General features: G+C 36.3%; 1 pseudogene; it reads left to right on the forward strand.

The window, feature by feature from the left end:
• The first annotated feature begins 7405 nt into the window (after positions 1-7405).
• On the forward strand, positions 7406-8747 carry LOC102145812 (succinate--CoA ligase [ADP-forming] subunit beta, mitochondrial pseudogene; annotated as a pseudogene).
• The last annotated feature ends 18502 nt before the right edge of the window (positions 8748-27249 follow it).

Consider the following 27249-nt stretch of genomic DNA (forward strand, 5'->3'; position numbering starts at 1 on the left):
CTAAGATTCAGAGAGGTTAAACAACTTGCTTGAAGTTCCTTAGCTAGTAAGTGGAAGAAATTTAAAACCAGACCTTTTTTGTATCAAAGCCCATGCTCTATGATAAAATAGTGCTACTTACATAAAAATAATTGAGCTGCCGGGCGCGGTGGCTCAAGCCTGTAATCCCAGCACTTTGGGAGGCGGAGGCGGGTGGATCACGAGGTCAGGAGATCGAGACTATCCTGGCTAACATGGTGAAACCCCGTCTCTACTAAAAATACAAAAAAACTAGCCGGGCGTGGTGGCGGGCGCCTGTAGTCTCAGCTACTTGGGAGGCTGAGGCGGGAGAATGGCGTGAACCCGGGAGGCGGAGCTTGCAGTGAGCCGAGATCACGCCACTGCACTCCAGCCTGGGAGACACAGCGAGACTCCGTCTCAAAAAAAAAAAAAAAAAAAAAAAAAAAAAAAAAAAAATTAATTGAGCTATGCCATGCATAATCCATTGAAGTTCTTGTAATCAAGGACTAAATTTACTTTATTCCACATGTAAGGTGATCCCTGATTTTCCTAGCAGAGGCCTAATTTATGCATGTTGTCTTGGGATGTCCAGTGTTTGATAATAAACTATATGGTCACTCTCTCAATAAGGTAAATAGACGTGGTGTCTTTTAAAAATGCAATTCTGAATGTGTAGAGAAAATCCAGTTGGATCTCTAGGAGAAGAGATGCTTCTCATTGCACTTGTCAATTCTATTAGAAAACACAAATTAGACTTCAGTCTTCAAAGGCATTGACTTTCTAAAAAAATGTTTTGGAGGGAGGAATTCTCCATGTTCTGGGACCATATCTTCGTAAGGTTATGGAAATTTAAGGTGGAATTCACTAAAATTAAAAATAAAAATAAAAAGAGCCCCTGTCATCATTACTTAGTATAGAACATTTATTACCATCCCCTAGTGCAGATAATCCATGTGGATGGTATACAGCACATATAATTAAAAGTCTCTGCTTGGAGGTTCTCCGTGATTAATGCCTCAGGTAGGCATTTTGATTCCTATACTAATAGAACCTGACTGGCTCTGAAACACTGGTGCTGTTCAGGTATCTCAGGAGTAATAAAAGGTTGCTTTTGGCTTATTGCACAATTCCTTGAGTCATTAATTATAGCTGCCCAAAGTGGAAAGTTTATAATTAAACATATAATTTACTCTTCTACTTTTGGATGAAGTAAATTAAGGCAATTAGATTTCTTTTGATTAAGCATATGGAGCCATTTACAAAGTGCACAGGTGTGTACAAGCAGAAGGTAGACTACAAAAACATCTATGTTTCAAGTGTATTTTGTCACTTTGTTGTCACTCTCTGGCTGAAGTAATTATGTTAATCCATTTGAAGTGGATTTCTTTAGTTTCTCTGGTATGCTGCTGCTCTGTTTATTCCTTGGCGTCCTTAGCTACTTAAATAACAGCAAGTACTGATCAGCTACAAGTGTCAGTTAATCACAAAGATAATTTTGGCTAGGAATATCCATATGATATTATTTTGGTGAATATCTACTCTGTCATTTAACCCCCACATACATCCCATAATGCATATGCTAGTTGAAAAACAACTATTGGGAAACAAGTTTTATTTTTTCTCAATTTTATTGCATCAATATTCTTTTTCAATGTTTGCCATCTTCCAAAAAACACATCTATATCCCCACTATTTGTGTTATGTACATCACAGTTCAAACGCAAAGTGCTTTGTTTTCTCTTCAGAATGTGTTTTTCTGGGGAGGAATTTCTCTGTGTCCCACTAGAGAAACAATTTGCATGTCAAAGATAACTATGCCCTGACTGTCAACAGAATTATGACAAAAGTCCTCTACAAAGGCTTAAGTATTTCAACCATGATTTGTATAATTAGTAACTATGCCTCTTACAGAATGTGCTTGTACCTTCCAAATGTATGTACATACTGTTATAAGTAAAACACACCTTATTTTAAAACTACTGAATTTATAAGACTGTTTCTCTTTTTGTATTTTCTAAATCAATAGCTAACCATGTAATTACTACTTACATGTAGTCTACATTTAAAAACTTCAGTTGTCAAATTGAATGAAAGTGATTTCATCTCTGTATGAGGCTCACCTTCAGCTGTCTTCCTTTCTTCATGTGTAGCTGCCAGATACAACCGGTGACTGTAAGCATTACATAAAATGACAACTATTTGTGATGGAAAGACTCCAAGGTGGCCCCCATGATCTTTATATCTTGATATTCACACTCTTACGTGATCCTTTTACCTTATGTGATCCTTTCTACTTGAGTAAAGGCAAGCCCTGTGAACTGCCTTTAATCAATAAAATATGGCAAAGATGATACGATGTCATTTCTATGATTACATTACACAGGTTTGTGACTTCTCCTCTCTGAGAAGATTCTGTCCTTTACTGTCTTTGAAGAAGCAAATGGCTGCATTTGCATATACCTAAGATAGGGGTGGTCTCCAACAGACAGGCAGCCAGCAAGAAACTGAAACCCCCAACAACCGCAAGGAAGTGAATTCTGCTAAAACCACATAAGCCTGGAAATGTATCTTCCCAGTCAACCTTGAAATGAGACCCAAGCACTGGCCAACACCTTGACTGCAGTCTTGTGGGACCCTAAGCAGAGAACCAAGCTAAGTTGTGCCCAGACTTCTAACCCACAAAGACCCATGAGATAATAAATGTGTACTGTGTAAAGCCACTACATTTGTAGTAACACTGTTGCATGGCCACAGGAAACCAACATAGGAGGTAAGAGTGACAGGAAGAAAGCGATCAATGTTAGGGAAGCAGCAACCTCCCTACCAACCAACCCAGCCTAGTTGGAGAAAAGGAGACAACATGCTTTATTCAGAGCAAAAATAAAAATTAAAAAAAAATGTAAGGGCAGATAAATTCCTGTGAATACCTGCTGGAATTTACAATCTGGATCCTCATCCCATTCCAATCCAATGTTTCCTGATGATTCAAAGGGATCTGCATTAATGAAAGTATCCTGAGCAGCTAGAATTACTGTTTCAATAGGCTTTTCATACTCTGGAAGATCATCAGAAAGATCCTGTCTCAAAGTAGAGACTGGGTTAAGAACAAAGCTGGAGGCATCACGCTACCTGACTTCAAACTATACTACAAGGCTACAGTAACCAAAACAGCATGGTACTGGTACCAAAACAGAGATATAGACCAATGGAACAGAACAGAGTCCTCAGAAATAATACCACACATCTACAGCCATCTGATCTTTGACAAACCTGAGAGAAACAAGAAATGGGGAAAGGATTCCCTATTTAATAAATAGTGCTGGGAGAATTGGCTAGCCATAAGTAGAAAGCTGAAACTGGATCCTTTCCTTACTCCTTATACGAAAATTAATTCAAGATGGATTAGAGACTTAAATGTTAGACCTAATACCATAAAAATCCTAGAGGAAAACCTAGGTAGTACCATTCAGGACACAGGCATGGGCAAAGACTTCATGTCTAAAACACCAAAAGCAACGGCAACAAAAGCCAAAATTGACAAATGGGATCTCATTAAACTAAAAAGCTTCTGCACAGCAAAAGAAACTACCATCAGAGTGAACAGGCAACCTACAGAATGGGAGAAAATTTTTGCAATCTACTCATCTGACAAAGGGCTAATATCCAGAACCTACAAAGAACTCAAACAAATTTACAAGAAAAAAACAAACAACCCCATCAAAAAGTGGGCAAAGGATATGAACAGACATTTCTCAAAAGAAGACATTCATACAACCAACAGACACATGAAAAAATGCTCATCATCACTGGCCATCAGAGAAATGCAAATCAAAACCACAACGAGATACCATCTCACACCAGTTAGAATGGCGATCATTAAAAAGTCAGGAAACAACAGGTGCTGGAGAGGATGTGGAGAAATAGGAACACTTTTACACTGTTGGTGGGATTGTAAACTAGTTCAACCATTATGGAAAACAGTATGGCGATTCCTCAAGGATCTAGAACTAGATGTACCATATGACCCAGCCATCCCATTACTGGGGATATACCCAAAGGATTATAAACTATGCTGCTATAAAGACACATGCACACGTATGTTTATTGCAGCACTATTCACAATAGCAAAGACTTGGAATCAACCCAAATGTCCATCAGTGACAGATTGGATTAAGAAAATGTGGCACATATACACCATGGAATACTATGCAGCCATAAAAAAGGATGAGTTTGTGTCCTTTGTAGGGACATGGATGCAGCTGGAAACCATCATTCTTAGCAAACTATCACAAGAACAGAAAACCAAACACCGCATGTTCTCACTCATAGGTGGGAACTGAACAATGAGATCACTTGGACTCGGAAAGGGGAACATCACACACCGGGGCCTATCATGGGGAGGGGGGAGGGGGGAGGGATCGCATTGGGAGTTACATCTGATGTAAATGACGAGTTGATGGGTGCAGCACACCAACATGGCACAAGTATACATATATAACAAGCCTGCACGTTATGCACATGTACCCTACAACTTAAAGTATAATAATAATAAATAAAATAAAAAAAGAAAAAAAGCAAAGTAGAGACTGGGGAAGCAGCAAGCTCAGCTATGATTTTTCCAGCTAGCACTACTGTAGGGGCAGAATGGGCTGCTCCAGAAGATGTATTTTCTCCTGTGGCTCCCGCAGTGCATGAGCCAATCATATTTTTGGCCTGAACTTTCCTTAGGGGATGTACTAATTAGAGAAGCCTTGATAAATCACAAGGGTAAGAATGAGGAGCTAAGAAAGTAAATTAATCCCCATGGTATGGATCATATTTACCAAAGAAATATTAGAATAAATAAGACCTCACTACTAGAATATAATTTGCTAATACATACGTTGGTGACTTCCAGTTTCAGCTCTGATGAATAAAGAGCTTAGAAGTCAACACTCCTGTCTTACAACAAGAATAATTTTCTTAGACCTAGTAGAGAATCGAGGTTTCTGGGTAAACTATCACCCTGAAGTCTGTAGAGATTTATGAATATAGAGTCACAGGAAACATCTGCTTACCTGAAGTATATGCCATTGGAGCCATGAGATGGTAGCAACACATAAATGGTAACTTTTGACAGATTTCTAAAGGTTGAACATGGACTAGCATAACAGTAAGAAATTCCTAATGGCAAAAAATTGCGTAAGTTTTACATTCAGTAAAACCACCAGGTTGTTAGTGTGAAGAGCTAAGAAAGACTATTTCCAGGCTTGGACTAGGAAAAAAGAAAAGTAACCACTAGCCCAGGTGCTGTGGCTTATGCCTATAATCCCAGCACTTTTGGAAGCTAAGGTAGAAGTATTACTGGAGCCCAGGAGTTCAAGACCAGACTAGGCATAGTGAGACCTTGTCTTTGTCTCCACACACACACACAAAATTTAAAAATTAGGGGGGTGTGTTGGCATATCCCTGTAGTTCCAGCTACTCAGGAGACTGAGGCAGGAAGATTGTTTCAGTCCAGCAGTTTGAGGCTGCTGCCATTAGCTATTATCATGACACTGCACTCCAACCTGGGCAACAAAGCAAGATCCTGTCTTAAATTAAAAAAGGAAAAAGGAAAGAAAGAAAAAGGAAAAGTAACCATTGATAAATACTATTCCCGCAGTGTTCTCCATGGCAATATCTACACTCCAGGGAAAAAGATTTTACCATAGCCTTATCTCACCGGGGGGAAAGGCATTTCCCAACTCAAACCTCCGCTAGCTTTTTTATCTTACCAAATGGAGTGGAGTAGAGCTAAGAAACACTTGTAAAGCCTACAATCCAAGGACCCAGGGCCACTAAAAAGCTGAGAATTGGTCACATTATAGAATGTTTCCTTTCCACCAAAAATTACCACTACTCCAACAGCCTCCAGTATAACAACAGCAGATAACAGCTAAAAGAGGTACAAAATCTATCTAACAAGCTCTTTGGGCAGCCAAATGCAACAGATAAAAACACAGACACCAGAAGAGTTTGAGGCTTCTGGCATCTATATCTACAAGCAAACATTAAAACACAGCTTAAGTACTAGCCAGATTAACATAAAACCAACCACTAATGGCCTTTTAAGTCACAGTTTCTATTACCTATATCATGTGCAGCTTTCAAAAAATTAAAAGGAAAGTAAAAGACAAGAAAAAAAACACAGTCTAAAGAGATAAAGCAAGCATTAGAATCTGATTCAGACAGGGCACAGATTTTGAAATTATCAGGCAGGGAATTTAAAATGATTATAAGTAATATGTTAAAAGCTCTAATGGAAAAATGTAGACAATATACAAAAACAGGGGAGTAATGTAAGCAAAGACAAAGAAACTCTAGGAAAACATAAAAGAAATACCAGAACTCAAAAATACTGTTGCAGAATGATGAATGTCTTTGATGGGCTCATCATGGGCCACTGGACATGGTCATGGAAAGGCTCACTGAGCCTGAAGATATGTCAGTGGAAACTTATCAAGCTGAAATGCAAAGAAAAAAAAAGTGTGAACAAAACAGGACAAGAAATCCAAGGACAATTTCAAAAGGTGTAACAGAGGTGTAATTGGAATATCGAAAAGAGAAGGAAGAGAGAATGGAGAAGACGAAATATTCAAAATGATAATGGCTAAGAATTTAACTAAACTCATAACAGACAGCAAACAACAGATCGAGAATGCACAAAGAACTCTAAGCAGCCTAAACATAAACAAAAAGCAAAACCTATACCTATGCATATCATATTCACATTGCAGAAAGCAAATGGAAAATGGAAAATCTTGAAAGAAGGCATAGGAGATTAAAACAACAACAACAACAACAACAAAAAAAAACTTACCCAGAGAGAAACAATGAAAAAATTTACATTAGAATTCTTAACATATACCATTCAAACAAGAAAGGAGTTAAATATTTAACATTTTGAAAGAATGAAACCACCATTCCATAATTATATATTCAGTAAAGTAATCCCTCAAAAGTTATGAAGAAATAAAGGCTCCTCATAGAAACAAAAGCTACGGGAATTTATTGCCAGTAGACCTGCCCACTGAGAAATTTGAAACATTCTTTAGGGAGAAGGAAAATGATATAGGCCAAAAACTAAGATTACCCAAAGAAAAGAAAGTATCAGTAAAGGAATACATGAAGGTAAAATAAAATCTTTTCTTTTTTCTTATTAATTTCTTATTATTACTGATAGCTTATTTCTAATTAATAATTGATTCAAAAGAAAAAAGTTTGTTTAAAGTTATAACAGCAACAATGTAGTAGACGGTTATAGCATATGGATAAGTAGAATGAACGATGACAATGCCATAAGGAATGCGAAAGAGAACTGAAAATTCTCTATTACAAAGTGGCTGGAGGCACACAGCAGGAGGGGACAGGGTCAGACTTAGGAATGGTGGCCTTCATATTCTACAGCTGACAATTAGCTGCCACCTTTCACAGCCATCAGTCCCAGACCAGATCATAGTATGGTCTACTGCCCAGGTTCTGGGAATTTCTGAACTGTTTAATAACCAATAACTCCAAGTACAGCAGCAACAGCAAAGGAATCTCTCACTACATGAATATATGAATATGAAATTGTTGCAAGAAGCTGGTATCTCCCTTCCAAAGGATATGTGGCAAAGTCACCAGATGAAGCTGACGCAATTGTCAAAAAAATTAGGTTCTAAAGATGTGATAATGGCACAGAGTTTTGCTTGTGGTAGAGAAAAAGGAACATTGGAAAGCAGTCCCAAAAGAGGAGTGAAGATAGTTTTCTCTCAAGAAGCAAAAGCTGTTTCCTCTCAAATAATTGGGAAAAAAGTTGTTTACCAAGCAAACAGGAGAAAATGACAAAATATGCAATCAAGTATTGATCTGTGAGCAAAAATATCCCAGGAGAAAATACTCCTTTCCAGTAACAATGGAAAGGTCATTTCAAGGTCCAGTATAAACAGGAAGTTTGCAAGGTGGTGTCAACACTGAAGATGTTTCTGCTGAGACTCCTGATGTAATAAAGAATCTATTGACGTCGTAGAAGGCATCAAAAACGAACAAGCTTTCCAGCTTGCGCAGAATATAAGATTTCCATCTAATATTGTGGATTCTGTTGCAGAAAACATGGTCAAGCTTTACAATCTTTTTCTGAACTACAACACAACCATGATAAAAATAAGCCCAATGGTATAAGATTCAGATGGAGCTCTGTTATGTTTGGATGCAAAGATCAGTTTTGATTCTAATTCAGCCTATCACCAGAAGATCTTTGATCTACAGGACTGGACTCAGGAAGATGAAAGGAACAAAGGTGAAGCTAAGCCACATCTCACCTACACTGGCCTCAGTGAAAAAATAGGCTGTCTAGTAAATGGTGCTGGTTTGGCTATAACCACAATAGATATAACACAACTTCATAGACTACAACCAGCTTCCTTGTTGTTCACGGTAGTGCTACAGTCCATCAAGTAACAGAATCATTTACTCTTATCACTTCAGATAAAAAGAGGTACTGGCTATTCTGGTCAACATTTTTGGAGGAATCACTTGATGTTATGTTATTACACAGGGTTTAGTTCAGGCGGTGAAAGATTTTGAAATTAAAATACCTGTCGTGGTACATTTACAAGTTCACTAGTTAATGATGCTAAGGCACTAATAGCAGAAAAGCTACTAGAATGGCTTTAAAGCTCTCTGAAATAGTGACCTTAGTCAAGCAAACCCATGTGTATATATAATGTAAGTTGCCAACATGATCTTAAAAAGCCAGTGAATGGCTGAAAATGTTAATTGTGCTATAATCATTGAAAATACTATGTTCTGTGTTATTGTTCTTTTTCTTTTTAGTGTGGGAAGATGGTAATTGTGATCTAAGCACACAAACTTTCAGAAGCATTTGGTCTGCATTTCATTCTACTATTCAGAATGGACTATTTATATAAAGAACATATAATGCAGGTGTCTAGTTTTATCAGTCTTTTTCACTTCTACAGAATATCACTTGCAATATGCCTGTTTATATTGTTGAATATAAAGTTCTACATTGACAAGAGTCCTACAAACAAAATAAATATGAAGAAAAATAACAAAATTGCTGGACTACTCTTTTAAAAAAAGGTAAAATTTATAGATTAAGGGAAGAGATAAAATAGAATAATAGAAAATGCTCAATTAAAATTAAAAAGGCAGAAGAGAAATTTAAAAAAGTATAACAAAATAGTCAAAAGCATGGTAGATATTAAGCTGACTACACCAATAATTACTTTAACTGTGAATGGTCTAAATACACCAATTAAAAGATAGACTGTCAGAGTAAATGAAATATACAAGACACACCTGTACATTCTACAAGAAACCCACTTTCAATACAAAGACTCAGATAGGTTAAAGAGATGGAGAAAGATATACTATGCTAACACTAATCAAAAAAAAAGAAAGAAAAGAGGAATAACTATTGTATTAGTCAGGATTCTCTAGAATAACAATAGTAATAGGATAGATGTATGTATAAAGGGGAGTGTATTAAGGAGTATTAACTCACATGATCACAATGTCCCACAACAGTTCATCTGCAAGTTGATGAGCAAGGAAGTCAGCCTGAGTCCCAAAGCTGAAGAACCTGGAGTCCAACGTTCAAAGGCAGGAAGCATCCAGCACAGGAGAAAGATACAGGCTGGGAGGCTAAGCCTGTCTAATTTCTTCACATTCTTCTGCTTGCTCTTTATTCTGACAGCTGATTAGATGATGCCCACTCAGATTGAGGGTGGATCTGCCTCTCCCAGTCCACTGACTCAAATGTTAATCTCTTTTGGCAATATCCTCACAGACACACCCAGGATCAATAATTTGCATCCTTCTATACAATCAAGTTGACACTCAGTATTAACCATCACAACTATGTTAATTTCAGACAAAGCAGACTACAGAACAAATAAAATTTTGGGGAACAAATAAAGGCATTGCATAAGAATAAAGGATTCAATTCTATAAGAATACAACAATCTTTAACCTGTATGCAATGAAGAAGAGATTATCAAAGTAAGTGAGGTAAAAAACGGAAAGAACTACCATTAAACTACCATTGAAATTCTTCAGAGAATTAGAAAAAAACTACTTTAAAATTGATATGGAACCAAAAAAGAGCCCATATAGCCAAGACAATCCTAAGCAAAAAGAACAAAGTTGGAGGCATCACGCTACCAGACTCCAAATTACAAGACTACAGTAACCAAAACAGCATGGTCCTTATATAAAAACAGACACATAGACCAGTGGAACAGAACAGAGAACTCAGAAATAAGACTACACATCTATAACCATCTGATCTTCAACAAACCTCACAAAAATAAGCAATGGGAAAGGATTCCATATTTAATAAATGGTGGTGGGAGAACTGGCTAGCCATATACAGAAAATTGAAACTGGACACCTTCATTAAACCTTATACAAAAATTAACTCAAGATGAATTAACAACCTAACTGTAAAACCTAAAACTATAAAAACCCTAGAAGAAAATATACGTAATACCATTCAAGACATAGTCACAGGCAAAGATTTCAGGACAAAAATATTAAAAACAATTGCAACAAAAGCAAAAATTGACAAATGAGATCATATTAAACTAAAGAGTTTCTGCACAGCAAAAGAAATTATCATCAGAGTGAACAGGCAGCCTACAGAATGGGAGAAAATTTATGCAATCTATCCATCTGACAAAGGTCTAATATCCAGAATCTACAAGGAACTTACACAAATTTATGACCAAAAAAAAAAAACATGAAAAAGAGGGGAAAATACATAAACAGATGCTTCTCATAAGAAGACATTTATATGTCCAAAAAACATAGGAAAAAAAGTTCAACATCACTGATCATTAGAGAAGTGCAAATCAAAATCACAGTGAGATACCATCTCATGCCAGTCAGAATGGCCATTATAAAAGTCAAGAAACAACACATGATGGTTAGGCTGTGGAGAAATAGGAACACTTTAACGCTGTAGGTGGGAATGTAAATTAGATCGACCATTGTAGAAGACACTGTGGTGATTCCTCAAAGACCTAGAACCAAAAATACCATTTGACCCAGCAATCCCATTTACTGGGTATATACCCAAAGGAATATAAATCATTATAAAGATACATGCATGCGTATGTTCATTGTGGCACTATTCACAATAGCAAAGACAAAAAATCAACCCAAATGGCCCTCATTGATAGACTGCATAAAGAAAATGTGGTACATATATGCTATGGAATACTACGCAACCATAAAAAGGAATGAGATCATGTCCTTTGCAGGGACATGGGTTGAGTTGGACACCATTATCTTCAGCAAAGTTGGACACCATTATCTTCAGCAAACTAACACAGGAACAGAAAACCAAACACTGTATTTTCTCACTTATAAGTGGGAGCTGAACGATGAGAACACGTGGACACAGGAAGGTGATCAACACACACTGGGGCCTTTCAGGGAGTTGGGAAAAGGGAGAACATCAGGAAAACAGCTAATCCATGCTGGGCTTAATACCTAGATGATGGGTTGATAGGTGCAGCAAACTACAATGGCATATGTTTACCTATGTAACAAACTTGGACATCCTGTGCATGTATCCCAGAACTTAACATACATACATACATATGTATATACATATATGTGTGTGTGTGTGCACACGTGTGTGTGTGTATTTTGTGTCGCTCTGTCACCCAGGCTGGAGTACACTGGCGTGATCTCAGCTCACTGCAAGCTCTGCCTCCTGGGCTCAGGCAATTCTCCTGCCTCAGCCTCCCAAGTAGCTGGGACTACAGGCATCCGCCACCATGCCCAGCTAACTTTTTGTATTTTTAGTAGAGACGGGGTTTCACAGTGTTAGCCAGAATGGTCTCGATTTCCTGACCTCATGATCCATCCGCCTCAGCCTCCCAAAGTTCTGGGATTACAGGCATGAGCCACCACACCCAGCCAACATATATATTATAATATAATTAATATAATATAATGAAATAACTAAAAGGAAAAGTAGGCAAATCTACTTTTATAGTTGAAGAATTCAGTACCTCTCCTCTCTATCAGGAATCAATAGAGACAACAGGGAGAAATCAGTAATATATTAATAGTTTAACTGAACAACATTATCAATCAGCTGGACTGATTATGTTTGTAAAATATTTTATTCAAGAACAGTAGAATAACCATTCTTCTCAAGCTCACATAAATCATTCATTAAGATAGCCCACATTCTGGACCATAAAACATAATAGATTTAAAAGAATAGAAACCATACAAAGTATGCTTTCAGGCCACAATGGAAAAAAACTAGAAGTCAATAGCAGAAAAATAGCTGACATTTTTCAATCTCCAAATATTAAATAACAAAATTATAAATAATACATGGATCTAAGAAGATAATTTAAAGCTATTTTGAACTAAATGAAAATAAAAATACAACTTATCAAAATTTTTGGTACGCAATGAAAGCAGTGCCTATAGGGAAACTTATGGCAGTGAACACATATCTTAGAAAATAAAACAATATATAAAAGTAATGATCTAAATTTTCACTTTAAGAAACTAGAAAAGGAAGGGAAATTTAAGCCTAAAGCAAGAAGAAAATAAATAATAAAAGAGCATAAATCAGTAAAATAAAACACCAGAAAAATAGAAAAAAATTAAAAATGGAAATTCTGCTTATTCTAAAATATAAACAAAATTGATAAGCCTCTAGCCTAATTATCATGAACACACCACACACACACACACACACACACACATAGAGAACACAAATGACCAATATAAGAAATAAAAAAGTGGTCATTACTACCAATCTCATGAACATTAAAAGAATAATAAAAAATATTATTAATAACTCTTGTCCCCAAATTTGATAACAGAGACGAAATGGACCAATACCACAAAAGACACAAACTACCAATATTTACACAAAAAGAAATATGGAAATCTAAATAGGGCTATATATTAAGAAAATTGAATAAAAAATTAACAGCTTTCCAAAGGAAAAAGCCACAAGCCAGATGGTTTCACTAGTAAACTCTACCAAACATTTGAGGCAGAAACAAAACCACTTCTCTACAGTCTCCTCCAGAAAGAAACAGAAGCAGATAAAAAAATCTTCCTAATTTTTTTGTAAGACTAGCATTGTGTTAATACTAAAACTAAAGATATTAGAATAAAGAAAAACTAGGGACCAATGTCTCTCATGACCATAAATACAAACATTCTCAACAAAATATTCACAAATCAAATTCAACAACATATAAAAGAATTAAACACCATGATAGAATGAGATTTATTCCAAGTATGCCAACTAGTTCGACATTCAAAAATCAATTAGTAGAATTCATGACATAAACAAGCCAAAGAATAAAATTCCATAAATATATCAATAGCTGTAGGAAAAGCATTTGACAAATACAAAGACCCAGCCACACATGACAAGACACTCAGCTAACTAGGAATACAGGTGGACCTCTTCAAATGATGAAGAATGCCTTCAAAAAACTACATGGTGTAGAACTGGACACTTCCATTTTAAGATCACAATACAGGCAAAATTTTGATTTTTTTTACCATTGCTATTCAACATCATAATGGGAATCCTAGCCAATGCAATAAGGCAAGAAAGAGAAATAAAAGGTCTAGAGATTGAAAAGGAAGTAACCAAATTGTCTTTGTTTTTAAATGACATGATTGTTTATGTAGATAATCCCAAAATCGATTTATACATACACAGATACAGACACTCAACTGCTGGACCTAATAAGAGAAAATAGCAAGGTTGCAGGATGAAAGGTTAATAAACAATAATGAATGTTTTCCTATATACCTGCAGTGATCAATTGGAATTTGAAATTATAATACCATTTATAGGAGTATGAAAAAGTAAATACTTAGGTGTAAGTCTAACAATATATGTACATTATATGTAGAAAACAAAATTCTAATAAAAGAAATTAAAGATCTAAATAAAAAATACAGACCATGTTTATGGATTGGAAGATGATTATGGAAAGATATCAATTTTTCCAAATTTGATTTATAGATTTATTGCAATCCCAATAAAAATCTCAGCAAACTACTGTATAAATACTGGCAAAATAATTCTAAATATTTTATGGAATGACAAAAGACATGGAAGAGTCAAAATATTATTGAAGATGAACTAAGTTGGAGGACCAACACTACCTGATTTCAAGACTTATACAGGTGCAGTAATCAAGACAGTATCATATTGATGAAAAAATAAGCAAATAGATCAATAGAATAGACTAGATAGAGCCTAGAAATAGACTCACACAAACATAGCCAATTAATCTTTGACAGAGGTCAAAGACAATTCAATGCAGAACAAATAGTCTTTTCAACAAATGCTTCTTGAATAATTGGATATCCCTATATAAAGAAAAACAAAAAACAAAAAACCAAACAACAAAAACAAAAGCCTAGAAATATATCTTAGGCAGAAATTAACTCAAAGTGGGTCATAAAAATAAATGTAAAACACAAAAGTAAAAAATTCTAAAAACAAATCACAGGAGAAAACTTAAGTGACCTTGAATTGCGCTATATGTTGTCAGATACAACACTAAATCACAAGTCTTGAAAGAAAAACAAATGACTGGTTAGAATTTAATAAAATTAAAAACTTCTCCTATGCAAATGATACTGTTAAGAGCAACGAAAAAAAAGTCATAGACTGAAGGAAAATATTGGCAAACACATATCTGGGAAAATCAGTATCCAGAATAGCAAAGAACTAGGCTTCCAGAATAGCAAAGAACTCTTAAAGTTCAACAATAAGAAAACAAATACCCTAATTTAAAAATGGGCAAAAAATCTAAATGGATATAGCATTATAAAAAATACATAGATGAAAAGTAAGTATAGAAAAATATTTGTAACTTTATTTCTCATTATGGAATTGATAATTGAAACAGACATAAGATTGTCTAAAATCTATAAAACTGACAGTACCAATTGATGATGAGGATGTGGAGCAACAGGAACTCTCATTTATTGTTGGTGAAATGCAAAATTGTGTCTCCCCTTTTGAAGACAGTTTAGGTATTTTTTACAAAGGTAAAAACAGTCTTCCATAGAATTGATCAGTGGTGCTCCTAGATATTTAACCAACTGATTTAAAAACTTCTGTCACACAAAACCTGCATATAAATATTTATAGCATCTTTATTTGTAAGTGCCAAACTTTCAAGAAACCAAGATGTCCTTCAATCAGGGGAAGCAATAAATAAGCTGTGACATATATATTATCAAATTATATGATATTTTGAAAAAGGAAAATCTAGAGACAGTAAAAATATTAGTTGTCACCAGGAGTTTAGGGGAAGTTGAATAGTGATACAAAGGGGAATTTTGGGGGTTGTGAAACTATTTTTAGAGACTATGATTGTGAGTATTATGACACTCTGCCTTTGTCAAAGTCTCAAAATACTTATAACACAAAAAGTAAACTGTAATGATACAAATTTAATTTTAAAATGTAATTTTGGTAGTCAAAGAAATTCCAAAATGGATGCAAAATATGACAAAACAATCCAACTGAATTACAAATGCATGACATAATCTCACTTAATGGGCTGGGGGAAAAGGAGCTTATGTAAGTAACTTTATGCTCCAATAGAGAAGAGCATAATTATCTTGTGTGTGTGGTTGAAAATTTTAATTTTATTTATTTATTTTTCCAACTTTTATTTTAGATTCAGGGAATATATGTACAGATTTGTTACCTGAGTATATTGTGTGATTTTGAGGTTTGGGTTATGGATGATTCTGTTACCCAGGTACTGAGCATAGTACCTAATAGTTAATTTTTCAACTCTTATCTCCCTCTCCCCTCTAGTGTCCCCCAGTTTCTATTGTTGCCACCTTTATGTCTATGAGTACTCAAGTTTAGCTCCCTCTTATAAGTGAGAATATGCAGTATGTTTTAAGTTTCTGCATGAATTTGTTTTGATTAATGGTCTCCAGCTACATCTATGTTGCTGCAAAGGACATGATTTCATTCATTCTTATGGCTGCATAGTATTCCATGGTGTATATGTACCAAATTTTCTTTATCTAATTCACCATTGATGGGCACCTAGGTTGATTCCATCTCTTTCCAATTGTGAATACTGCTGTGATGAACATGCAAGTGCATGTGTATTTGTGGTATAAAGATTTGGATATATATATATATATGTGTGTATATACACATATACATACACACACACACACTCACTCACTCCTCGGTAATGGGATCACTGGATCAAATGGTAATTATTAGTTCTTTGAGAAATCTCCAAACTGCTTTTCATAGTGACTGAATTAATTTACATTCCTACCAACCGCGTATAAGCATTGCCTTTTCTTCACAGCCTTGCCAGCATCTACTTGATAGTTCGTTTGTTTGACTTTTTAATAATCACCTTTCTAACTTGTGTGAGATGGTATCTCATGTACTTTTGATTTCTATTTCTCTGATGATTAGTGATGTGGAACATTTTTTCATATGTTTCTTGGTCACTTGCATGTCTTTTCTCTTTTGAGAAGTGTCTGTTCATGTCTTTTGCCCATTTTTAAATGGGGTTATTAGTTTTTTCTTGTTCAGTTGCTTAAGTTCCTTATAGATTCTGTATATTAGATCTTTGTTAGATGCATAGTTTGAAAATATTTTCTCCCATTCTATAGATTTTCTGTTTATGCTGTTGATAGTTTCTTTTACTGAGCAGAAGCTCTTTAGTTTAATTAGGCCCCACTTGTCAATTTTATTTTTTGTTACAATTGCTTTTGAGGACTTAGACATAAATTATTTTCCAAGGTCAATGTCCAGAATGGTGTTTTCTACATTTTCTTCTAAGGTTCTTATAATTTGAGGTCTTCCATTTAAATATTTAATTCCTCTTAATTTTTGTATATGGTGAAATGTAAGGGTCCAGTTTCATTCTTCTGTACATGGCTAGCCAGCTAACCCAGCACCATTTATTGAATAGAGCGTCCTTTTTCCCTTGCTTATTTTTGTCAACTTTGTCAAGGTCAGGTGGTTATAAATGTGTGGCTTTTTTCAAAGTTCTCTATTTCCTTCCATTGGTCTATTTGTCTGTTTTTGTAACAGAACCATGCTGTTTTGGCTACTGTAGCCTTATAGTATAGTATAGTTTGAAGTCAAGTAATGGGATGCCTCCAAGTTTGTTCTTTCTGTTTAGTATTGTTTTGGCCATTTGGTAACTTCTTTGGTTCCATAAGAATTTTAAACTATTATAGTTTCTTGTATTTCTGTGAAAAATTACATTGATAGGTTGATAGGAATGGCATTAAATCTGTAGTTTGCTTTGGGCACTATGGCCATTTTAACAATATTGATTTTTCCAATCCATGAGCATAGAATGTTTTTGCATTTGTTTTTGTCATCTATGTCTTTTAGCAGTATTTTACAGTTCATGCACAGGTCTCTCACTTCCTTAGATGTATTCCTAGATATTTTATTTTTTCATAGCTATGGTAAATAAAATTGTGTTATTAATCTGGCTCTCAGTTTGAATGTTATTGGTGTATAGAAATGTTACTCATTTTTTGTACATTGATTTTATATTTTGAAACATTACTGAAATTTTTTCCCAGTTCCAGGAGCCTTTTGATACAGTCTTCAGTGTTTTCTAAGTATAGGATCATATCATCCATGAAGAGAGGTAGTTTGACTTCTTCTTTTCCTATTTGTCTTTTCTTTCTCTTGTCTGATTGCTCTGCTTAGGACTTTCAGTACTATGCTGAACAGGAGTGGTGAGAGTGGGCATCCTTGTCTTGTTACAGTTCTCAAGGGGAAAGCTTCCAGTTTTTGCCCATTGAATATGATCTTAACCACAGGTTTGTCATAGATGGCTCTTATTATTTTGAGGTGTGTCCCATCGATGCCTAGTTTCTTGAAGGTTTTTATAATGAAGGTTTTTATAATGAAGGAGTGTTGAATTTCATCAGAAGCTTTCTCTACGTCTATTGAGATGGTCATGTGGTTTTTAATTTTATGTGGTGAATCACGTTTATTGATTTGCATATGTTGAACTAACCCTGCATTCCAGGAATAAAGCTTACTTCATCATGGTGATTTAACCTTTTGATGTGTGTTGAATTCAGTTGGCTAGTATTTTTTGAAGATTTTTGCATCTATGTTCATTAGGAATATTGGCCTATAGTTTTCTTTTTTTGTTCTGTCTTTTCCAGGTTTTGGTATCAGCGTGATCCCGGCTTTGTACAAAGCACTAAGGAGGAATCTATTATCCTTGATTTTGGGGGGAATATGATATGATTTGGCTATGTCTCTAACCAAATCTGATCTTGAGTTTCCACCTATTGTGGGAGGGACCTGGTGAGAGGTAACTGGATCATGGATGCATGTCTCAACCATGGTGTTCTCATGGTGGGAGATGGGTCTTATGAGATCTGATAGTATTATAAGGGTGAGTTTCCCTGCACATGCTCTTTTGTATTCTTTGACTGCTGCCATTCATGTAAAATGTGACTTGTTCATCCTTGCCTTCCACCATGATTGTGAGGCTTCCCCAGCCACCTGAAACTGTAAGTCTATATTAAACCTCTTTTGTAAATTGCTCAGTCTTGAGTATGTCTTTATCAGCAGTGTAAAAATGGACTAATACAGTAAATTGGTACCAGTAGAGTGAGCTGCTGCTGAAAAGATACCCAAATACGTGGAAGCAGTTTTGGAACTGGGTAACAGGCAGAAGTTGAAACAGTTTGGAGGGCTCAGAAGAAGATAGGAAGATGTGAGAAAGTTTGGAACCCTAGAGATTTGTTGAATGGCTTTGACCAAAATGCTGATAATGATATGGACAATGAAATCTAGGCTGAGGCGGTCTCAGATAGAGTTGAGGAACTTGTTGGGAACTGCAGCAAAGGTGATTCTTGTTATGTTTTAGCGAAGAGACTGGTGGCATTTTGCCCTACCCTAGAGATGTGTGGAACTTTGCACTTGAAAGAGATGATTTAGGGCATCTGGCAGAAGAAATTTCTAATCAGCAAAGCATTCAAGAGGTGACTTGGGTTCTATTAAAGGCATTCAGTTTTATAAGGGAAGCAGAGCCTAAAAGTTCAGAAAATTTATAGCCTGACAATGCAATAGAAAAGAAAATCACATTTTCTGAGGAGAAATTCAAGCTGGCTGCAGAAATTTGCATAAGTAACGAGGATCAGAATTTTAATCCCCAAGACAATGGGGAAAATGTCTTCAGAGCATGTCAGAGGCCTTCATGGCAGTCCCTCTGATCACAGGCCCAGAGGCCTAGGAAGAAAAAGTGGCTTCTAGGGCCGGGCCCTTGTGTTGGGTCCCTGTGCTGTGTGCAGCCCAGGGATCTGACATTCTGCAACCCAGCTGCTCCAGCCATGACTAAAAGGGGTCAATATAGAAATTGAGCCATGGCTTCAGAAGGTGCAAGTCCCAAGCCTTGGCAGCTTCCATGTGGTGCTGAATCTGTGAGTGAACAGAAGTCAAGAACTGGGGTTTGGGAACCTCTGCCTAAATTTCGGAAGATGTATGGAGATGCCTGGATTCCCAGGCAGTTTTCTGCGGGGGCGGGGCCCTCATGGAGAACCTCTGTTAGGGCAGTGCAGAAGGGAAATTTTGGGTCAGAGTTCCCACACAGAGTCCCTACTGGGGTACTGCCTAGTGCAGCTGTAAGAAGAAGGGTCCTCCAGACACCAGAATGGTAGATCCACTGACAGCTTGCACCGTGCACCTTGAAAAGCCATAGGCACTCAACAGCAGCTCATGAAAGTAGCTGGGAGGGAGGCTCTGCCCTGCAAAGCTACAGGGCCAGAGCTGCCCAAGACCATGGGAACGCACCTCTTGCATAAGCATGACCTGGTTGTGAGGCATGGAGTTGAAGGAGATCATTTTGGACCTTTAAGATTTGACAGCCCCACTGGATTTTGGACCTGCATGGGGCCTGTGGCCCCTTTGTTTTGGCCAATTTCTCCCATTTAGAATGGGTGTATCTACCCAATACCTGTACCCCCATTGTATCTAGGAAGTAACTAACCTGCTTTTGATTTTACAGGCTTATAGGTGGAAAAATCTTGCCTTGTCTCAGATGAGACTTTGGACTGTGGACTTTTGAGTTAATGCTGAAATGAATTAAGACTTTGGGGGACAGTTGGGAAGGCATGATTGGTTTTGAAATGTGAGGACATGAGATTTGGGAGAGACCAGGGGTGTAATGTGGTAATGAGTAATATGGTTTGGCTATGTTCCCACCCAAATCTCATCTTGAATTTCCACATGTTGTGGGAGGAACATGGTGGGAGGATCATGGGGACAGTTCTTTCCCATAATGTTCCCATGGTAGTGGGCGGGTCTCACATGAGATCTGATGGTATTTAAGGGGGAGTTTCTCTGCACAAGCTTTTTTTTGTTTTGTTTTCTTTGCCTGATCCCATCCATGTGAGATGTGACTTGTTCCTCCTTGTCTTCCGTCATGATTGTGAGGCTTCCAAGCCACGTGAAACATAAGTCCATATTAAACCTCCTGCCCAGTCTTGGGTATGTCTTTATCAGTGGCATGAAAATGGACTAATACAAATAGCTTTAGTCGAATAATTACCTGTTCTTTCTTGAATGTCTGGTAGAATTTGACTGTGAATCCATCTCGTCCAAGGCTTTTCTTGGGGTGGTAGGTATTTTATTACTGATTCAGTTTTGGAACTCAATATTGGTCTGTTAAGTGTTTAAGTTTCTTCCTGATTCAACTTTGGAAAGTTATTTGTTTCCAGGAATTTATCCATTTCCTCTAGATTTCCTAGTGTGTGTGCATAGACATGTTTATAATAGTGTCTGAGCATCTATGGTATGTCTTTGGAATTAGTAACGTCACCCTTGTCATTTCTGATTGTGCTTATTTGGATATTCTTTCTTTGTTAATCTAGCTCATAGTCTATTGATCTTGTTTCAACTTTCAGCCAACTTTTGGCTCCTTTACTTTTGTATGGATTTTTGGATCAAATTTTATTCAGTTCAGCTCTGATTTTAGTTATTTCTTTTCTTCCGCTAGTTTGTTCTTTTTTTTTTTTTTTCTAGTTCTTCTAGGTATGATGTTAGATCATTAAGTTGAAACCTTTCTAGCATTTGAGGTAGGACTTTAGCACTATAGACTTTCTTCTCAACATTGCTTTGGCCATATTCCAGAGATTTTGCTATGTTGTATCTCTGTCTTTATTTATTCATAAGAATGTTTTTATTTCTGCCTTAATTTTGTTGTTTGCCCAAAAATCATTCAGGAGAAAAATGTTTAATTTTCATGTAGTTATGTGGCTTTGAGAGATTTTCTTGGCATTGATTTATATTTGTATTCCACTGTGGACTGTTTATATGTTTGGTATGATTTTGATTTTTTTTTAATTTATTGATACTGAGCATAATTCTCTACTCATAAGTGTAGGCTGCATATAGTGCCTTCTTTTTAAAGAGTATGAGATGCAAAAGGGTAACTTGACAGTGGAGAAACCTGACAAGTACTATCTCAGCCTGTTGGTCAAGATCAAAACTCACAAATATGATGTGATGAAATGGCACTTCACCTTTGTGGTCTTCATCATCAAAATTCAATGAAGCAACGTCTAATAAAGCTCAGTAAGGGACATTTGTGAAATACCTTACCAGTATCCCTCTAAGTTGTCAAGGTCATCAAAAACAAGGACAGTCTAAGAAACTACCAGAACCAAGAGGAACCAATTAATGCTCCATTAATTGTAACAAATATACCACAGTAATGTAAGATGTTAATAATAGGGAAATCTGGGTATGAGTACATGGGAACTGTCTGTACTATTTTTGTAATAGTTATGTAAATTAAAAACTGTTCTAATAAATTTATTTTAAAAAATTAATCAGAATTGCTCTCTTCTTACAAAAGTAGTAACTTCATTTAACTCCAGAATCTTTGATAGTGCTTGAAAGTGGGAGTATATTATAGTATAGATTTGCCATAAAATGAAAGAAAGGCTTAAGATTTTCTGGAATATTCCACATTTAAGAAGGAAACAGATGTCTGTCCACTTTCTCTTTATTCTAGTTTTGACCCCAGATTTTTCCAATGAAGAAAGGTGAAAAGAATGAGTCAGGGGATAGCAGATGCAGTGGCTCATGCCTGTAATCCCAGCACTTTGGGAGGCCAAGGCGGGTGGATCACCTGAGGTCAGGAGTTCAAGACCAGCCTGACCAACATGGAGAAACCCTGTCTCTACTAAAAATACAAAATTATCTGTGCGTGGCGGCACATATCTGTAATCCCAGCTACTCAGGAGGCTGAGACAGGAGAATCATTTGAACCCAAAAGGCAGAGATGTGGTGAGCCGAGATTGCGCCATTGCACTCCAGCCTGGGCAACAAGAGTGAAACTCCGTCTCAAAAAAAAAAAAAAAAAAAAAAACAGTCAGGAGAAAGAATGATGGTAGCATTAGCTGAGCAAGAGAGATTCTGAAGTCATTTCTCTCTTTTAATTCTTTCTTTCTTCCTCCATCCCAGAACTCTTTATACTGTCATTTTGTATGGATTCTATAAGAGAAAAAACTCCTGTGTATAAACTCACAACATGCCAGGTTCTTTACCTATGGACCATACCTAGAAGTATCAAAATCAGATTTACAGCATCTGAACAAAGCAGTGTCATCTTGAGTAGTATTAGAGACATTAAATTTGCACTTTTGACAGAGATGGTTAGCTACCATTCAATGTCTATTCCCTCTGTCTTTCTTTCTATAGAATCCTTATTTTATTCAGGGTGACCATATGCCTAGACTAAAACAATTTCTCAACTTCCTTTAGCAGCTAGTGGTTGTCTTATAGCATTGTCATAGTTCTATTCAACTAGATGTAAACAATGGGAAAGCATTTAAAAAGAGGGTCTGACTGAGCTGGCATGGCCATTTCCACACCTTTTTCCCTTTCTCCTTTCTGAAACATGCTTATGGAGCCAGCCACAGGAGAGAAGAGCAAGAGTGGAGAAGACAGTGGTAGTTTTTGTGACCATGAGACAGTAGCTATATACTACAGTGGCTGAAGGGAAGCAGAGCTCTGTGTCCTAATGACATTATGGAGTCACACAGCAGGCCAGGATTGCTAACTTCTTTGAACTTTTCGCTACATGAAAAGATAAAATTCTAATTTGTTTAAGTCACTATTTTAGGTCACATTTATCCACAGCTGAATGTAGTTGCTGATAGACTGAGTAATGTCTTTTTTGCCCATGGCTGGTAGAAGAGTTTTAAATTTCATGATGTCTGGGGAAGACAGATGCCTCCTCTATTCTCTTTCTCTTTCTTAAAGCACATTTTCTGGTGACTTTCAGCAAAACCACATAGACATGGCTACAGCATTTTATTATATTTGAGGTTGGTGTTTTATTTTCTGTTAATCTATTTTCTTCCTGATTGGCTAGAAGAATCAGGATAAATATTGATTACTCAAGACAGTGTTAATGGCATTATTTCACCTCAGAATCAATCTTGGCAGATTAATAATAAAGCTTCTTTTCTTAATGAGCTTTCTAAACTGCATCAGTTTTTTCTCCCATATCCATATTCTACTTCTCTTTATTTTTATAACATAAAAAATGCAAGTGACCAAAGGTAAGAATATCATAAAAGCACATATATTGGTCTTCAAGATTATGCAAGTTGATTAATGTCAACCAACTATATAGAGAGAAAGAATTCATGTTTGCTTATCCATCCCCTCAGAAAAATAGCTGATAGTTTTTTATTCTTTATCTCAATTGGTCTTGAGCAGCGTAATTAATTACAAAATGAGCGAAAGCATTAAGTGTAGGTCTTCCAACTTGGCTCTGAGTTTCCCATTCTCTACTTTTAGGAAACTGAATATCAAATCTGTGTTATTTGAGTGGAAGCAAGTCATTGGCCAGAACAGGAGGAAGTGGGCATGGTGATTGCTTCATCATGGCCCAACAAAGGAAGATGAGAGTTGCTGGGAGGAATGGGTGTTAATTCAGTCCATGATGATCCTACCAATTCTGAGTTAAAGATAATGTAAACAGTTCATTTATATACTCCCTAAAATATCAGATAATCTTCAGCTCTGTTATCATACATTAAAACAGATATCTTAACTGTATAACTAAATTAAAGTCTGACAAAGTCTAACAAGCTATAAACCCTTCTAATATTCACTCCATTCCTTTTGCCCTAAGGAAATGTCATAGAATTACATTCTTAATGTTGGGATCAAGTTATAGCTAGAATCATATATTATACAGCTCACCGCACTCACAAAAAGCATAATTTGACCCATAATATTATAATATCTGAGGCATAGCTGATTTTCCTGGATAATAATCATAATCCCTAGAATTTGCCTGTAGTGCTTCTTTTTATTTTTGGAGCTACGAAAGTGTTTTAAATCCTTTATTCTGTTTTCTCAACACAGTTCATAAGGATTGGCCAATTTATTTGTGTACTTAATTGATGGAGAATCAAAGGACAACCAGACAAACTAGATGGCAGGCTGGAGGCTGTCATGGGTATAAACAGCATTTAGTCTCTTTTTACCCTGTTCAATGCGTGGATCTCATCAACCACCTCTTTGCCTTTTTTTCTTTCACCATTAAGTATATTGACTGTTCTTCTGCTAGTGAAAATGACTCCAGTTACATCTTCTGTTGATGACTTCTGAATCTATACCCCTGTCATCATCTTGCATTCAGGTTACACTCCAATAGGTGCAGCATGCTGTTAGACATTTTTTGGAGTTAATCTGTCACCTCAGAATCAACATGTAAAAGATTGAGCACCCCTAAACTGGCTTTTCTTTCACCCTGTGTCTGCCAAGGACACAAAATTTTCTGAGTTACCCAGGCTTGAAAGCTTCAAGTTGCCTTTGAAGTAGATAAAGTGTAAGTATTCTACTTCTTTCAAATCCTGTATCCTATAAATCACAAAGCAGGTTTTTGTTTTGGGGGGGTTATCTAGCAACTCCTTCTTCACAATTTTTTTCACATGGATTGCTTTCCTTTTTAATCCCACTGGCATCACTTTAAACTAAACCAGGAGCCAGCAAACTTTTTCTGTATCGCCTAAAAGTGAGTATTTGTATCTTTGGAGGCTATTTGGTCTCTGTTGCAACACTCAACTCTACATTGTAGTATTTAAAACAATCATAAACAATATGTAAATGAGTTCACATGGCTGTTTCCAAAATTTTATTTACAAAACTGGCAGAATTTGACCCATGGGCTGGGCTGTAATTTGCCAACCCCTTCACTGTCCTTGCTACCACCCAACTGAATCATCAGACATCTTCTGATTCCCCTGCCTAAACAAATGCTCTTCTTTGCACGTACCTATCTACAAAAAGATATTTATAGATTGGTGTTTTTAAACCTTGTTTCCATTATATCATTCTTTTACTAAATTTTTCAAGTGGTTCTCAAATAGAAATTGGTATAACTGGGATAAGGAAGTCAGGGTAGGGACAGTAATTTACCCAAAAATGATAATGTAGATTTATAGAGTGATATTTTAATGCAAGGATTTGGGGAAATTTACTATTCTTACAACAAAACTAGTGCAGATATATTATAAGGTAGAATGCAAATATGACATACAATTTTAACATAAAACAGGAAACTTTGTGGAAATTTTGGGCTTACCATTATCCTTCCATGTTTTCTTCTGGGACCACAAAAGCTGGCTACATCCATCAGTCATTAGGAACGCTTCATGGAAAAAGTTGAAGAACTACTATCATACCCATCAAATATAAATTCCTATTTTTCAGGTCTTCCATTTCTTGTGACCTCCCTCACCTTACCAGCTCTACTATTAATTCCTCACAGATTTGGGAAATGTTAATGTTTCATTGTCCTATAAAAGTATCATCTCCTTTTTATTCACTCACATTCTGTTTTTTGTTTTTGTTTTTGTTTTTTTTGGAATGCTTTCTCTTTTTTCTTCCCAGTTCTACTCCACTTATTGCCCAGTTCAATACACATGTCTTCCACAAACATTTCTCTATCAAATTCATTCTCTGATTCAGCAAACATTAGCTGATCATTAATATTATGCTAAGCACTGCACTATAGTTGCAAAGAAGACAAAAACAATCAACAACAAAAAAAAGTGGTCCAGTTCTTGACCTAAAACTCTATCAGTGACTTGCCCAAGTAGAAACATCATCTTAGTGGCAAGTTAAGATCAGGCTAGGCTTGAAGTCTGCTTCTTTTCTCTCATTCTAATGCTTTTTCAACTGTGATACATTGCCTAATCTACTTTTCCTTTAAATCCTCTAGCTTTAAGTTCTGTATTACAGAATATCATGTATGAATATGCACTTTAACATGTGTGTAAATATTTAAAATACTCTGATCTATTTTCCTATATATTAATAAGCATATATATTACTCTTTTGTGGGTTTGCTATTATTTCATGTGTAGAAGTCTTACTATTTCCTCTGAAAACTATGACCGTCTGAATCCATGCTGCTTAACCATCAGGACTTATAGCTGGGAATACTTGTGTCCATGTAATTTTTCTATTTATTCCAAAAAATTCTAGCCTGAGAAAAAAAGAGTCTAATGAATAACTTCACTGTTTCAGGAAATTCCTAAAGACCATTGTGTGCAGGCAAAGAGTTGTCTCATTCAGGGAAATAGCTCCCGTCTGAAATTTATAGATTGTTCACCTGGATAAGCAGCTGGCTTGCCGAGCAACAATTTATCAAGATCTATTTCCAGGGCCTTAGCTCTCTATGCTCCTCCAATATTGCGCTATTAAGTTATGAACTTTGCCCAATCTCAATCAGTCCTTGCCATGAAAAACACGTCTTAAGCCACATGAGCCCAGACCTCAATACTTAATACATTTTTTCCGACATCTTCCTGTAATAAAGTTTTCCTGTATTTGTTGTTGTTGTTTTTTAAAGGCTGTCTTGATTCAGTTTTCAATCCCTAACTTAAGTTCAGACAGTTCTCCTTCTTGAGCAGCTGGTTATATCCATACTCCAATCACTTCCTTATTGGGGCTTCATACTTCATCCTCCTGGCCACTATGCACCTGTGTTAATGACCCGAGGGCCAGGTATCAGACAACTAGGGACAGTTCTTATGTCCTGGAACTCAGAAAATTATTCAAATTAGCCAATCCACAGGGAACCCACAAAACCTAACTGAACCTATCCTGTTTGCCATACTTACACTGCATCTTACAGCTCTAGCTTGCTA

Source organism: Macaca fascicularis, chromosome 13 (genome assembly GCF_037993035.2).
Source record: "Macaca fascicularis isolate 582-1 chromosome 13, T2T-MFA8v1.1".
Lineage (NCBI taxonomy): Eukaryota > Metazoa > Chordata > Mammalia > Primates > Cercopithecidae > Macaca > Macaca fascicularis.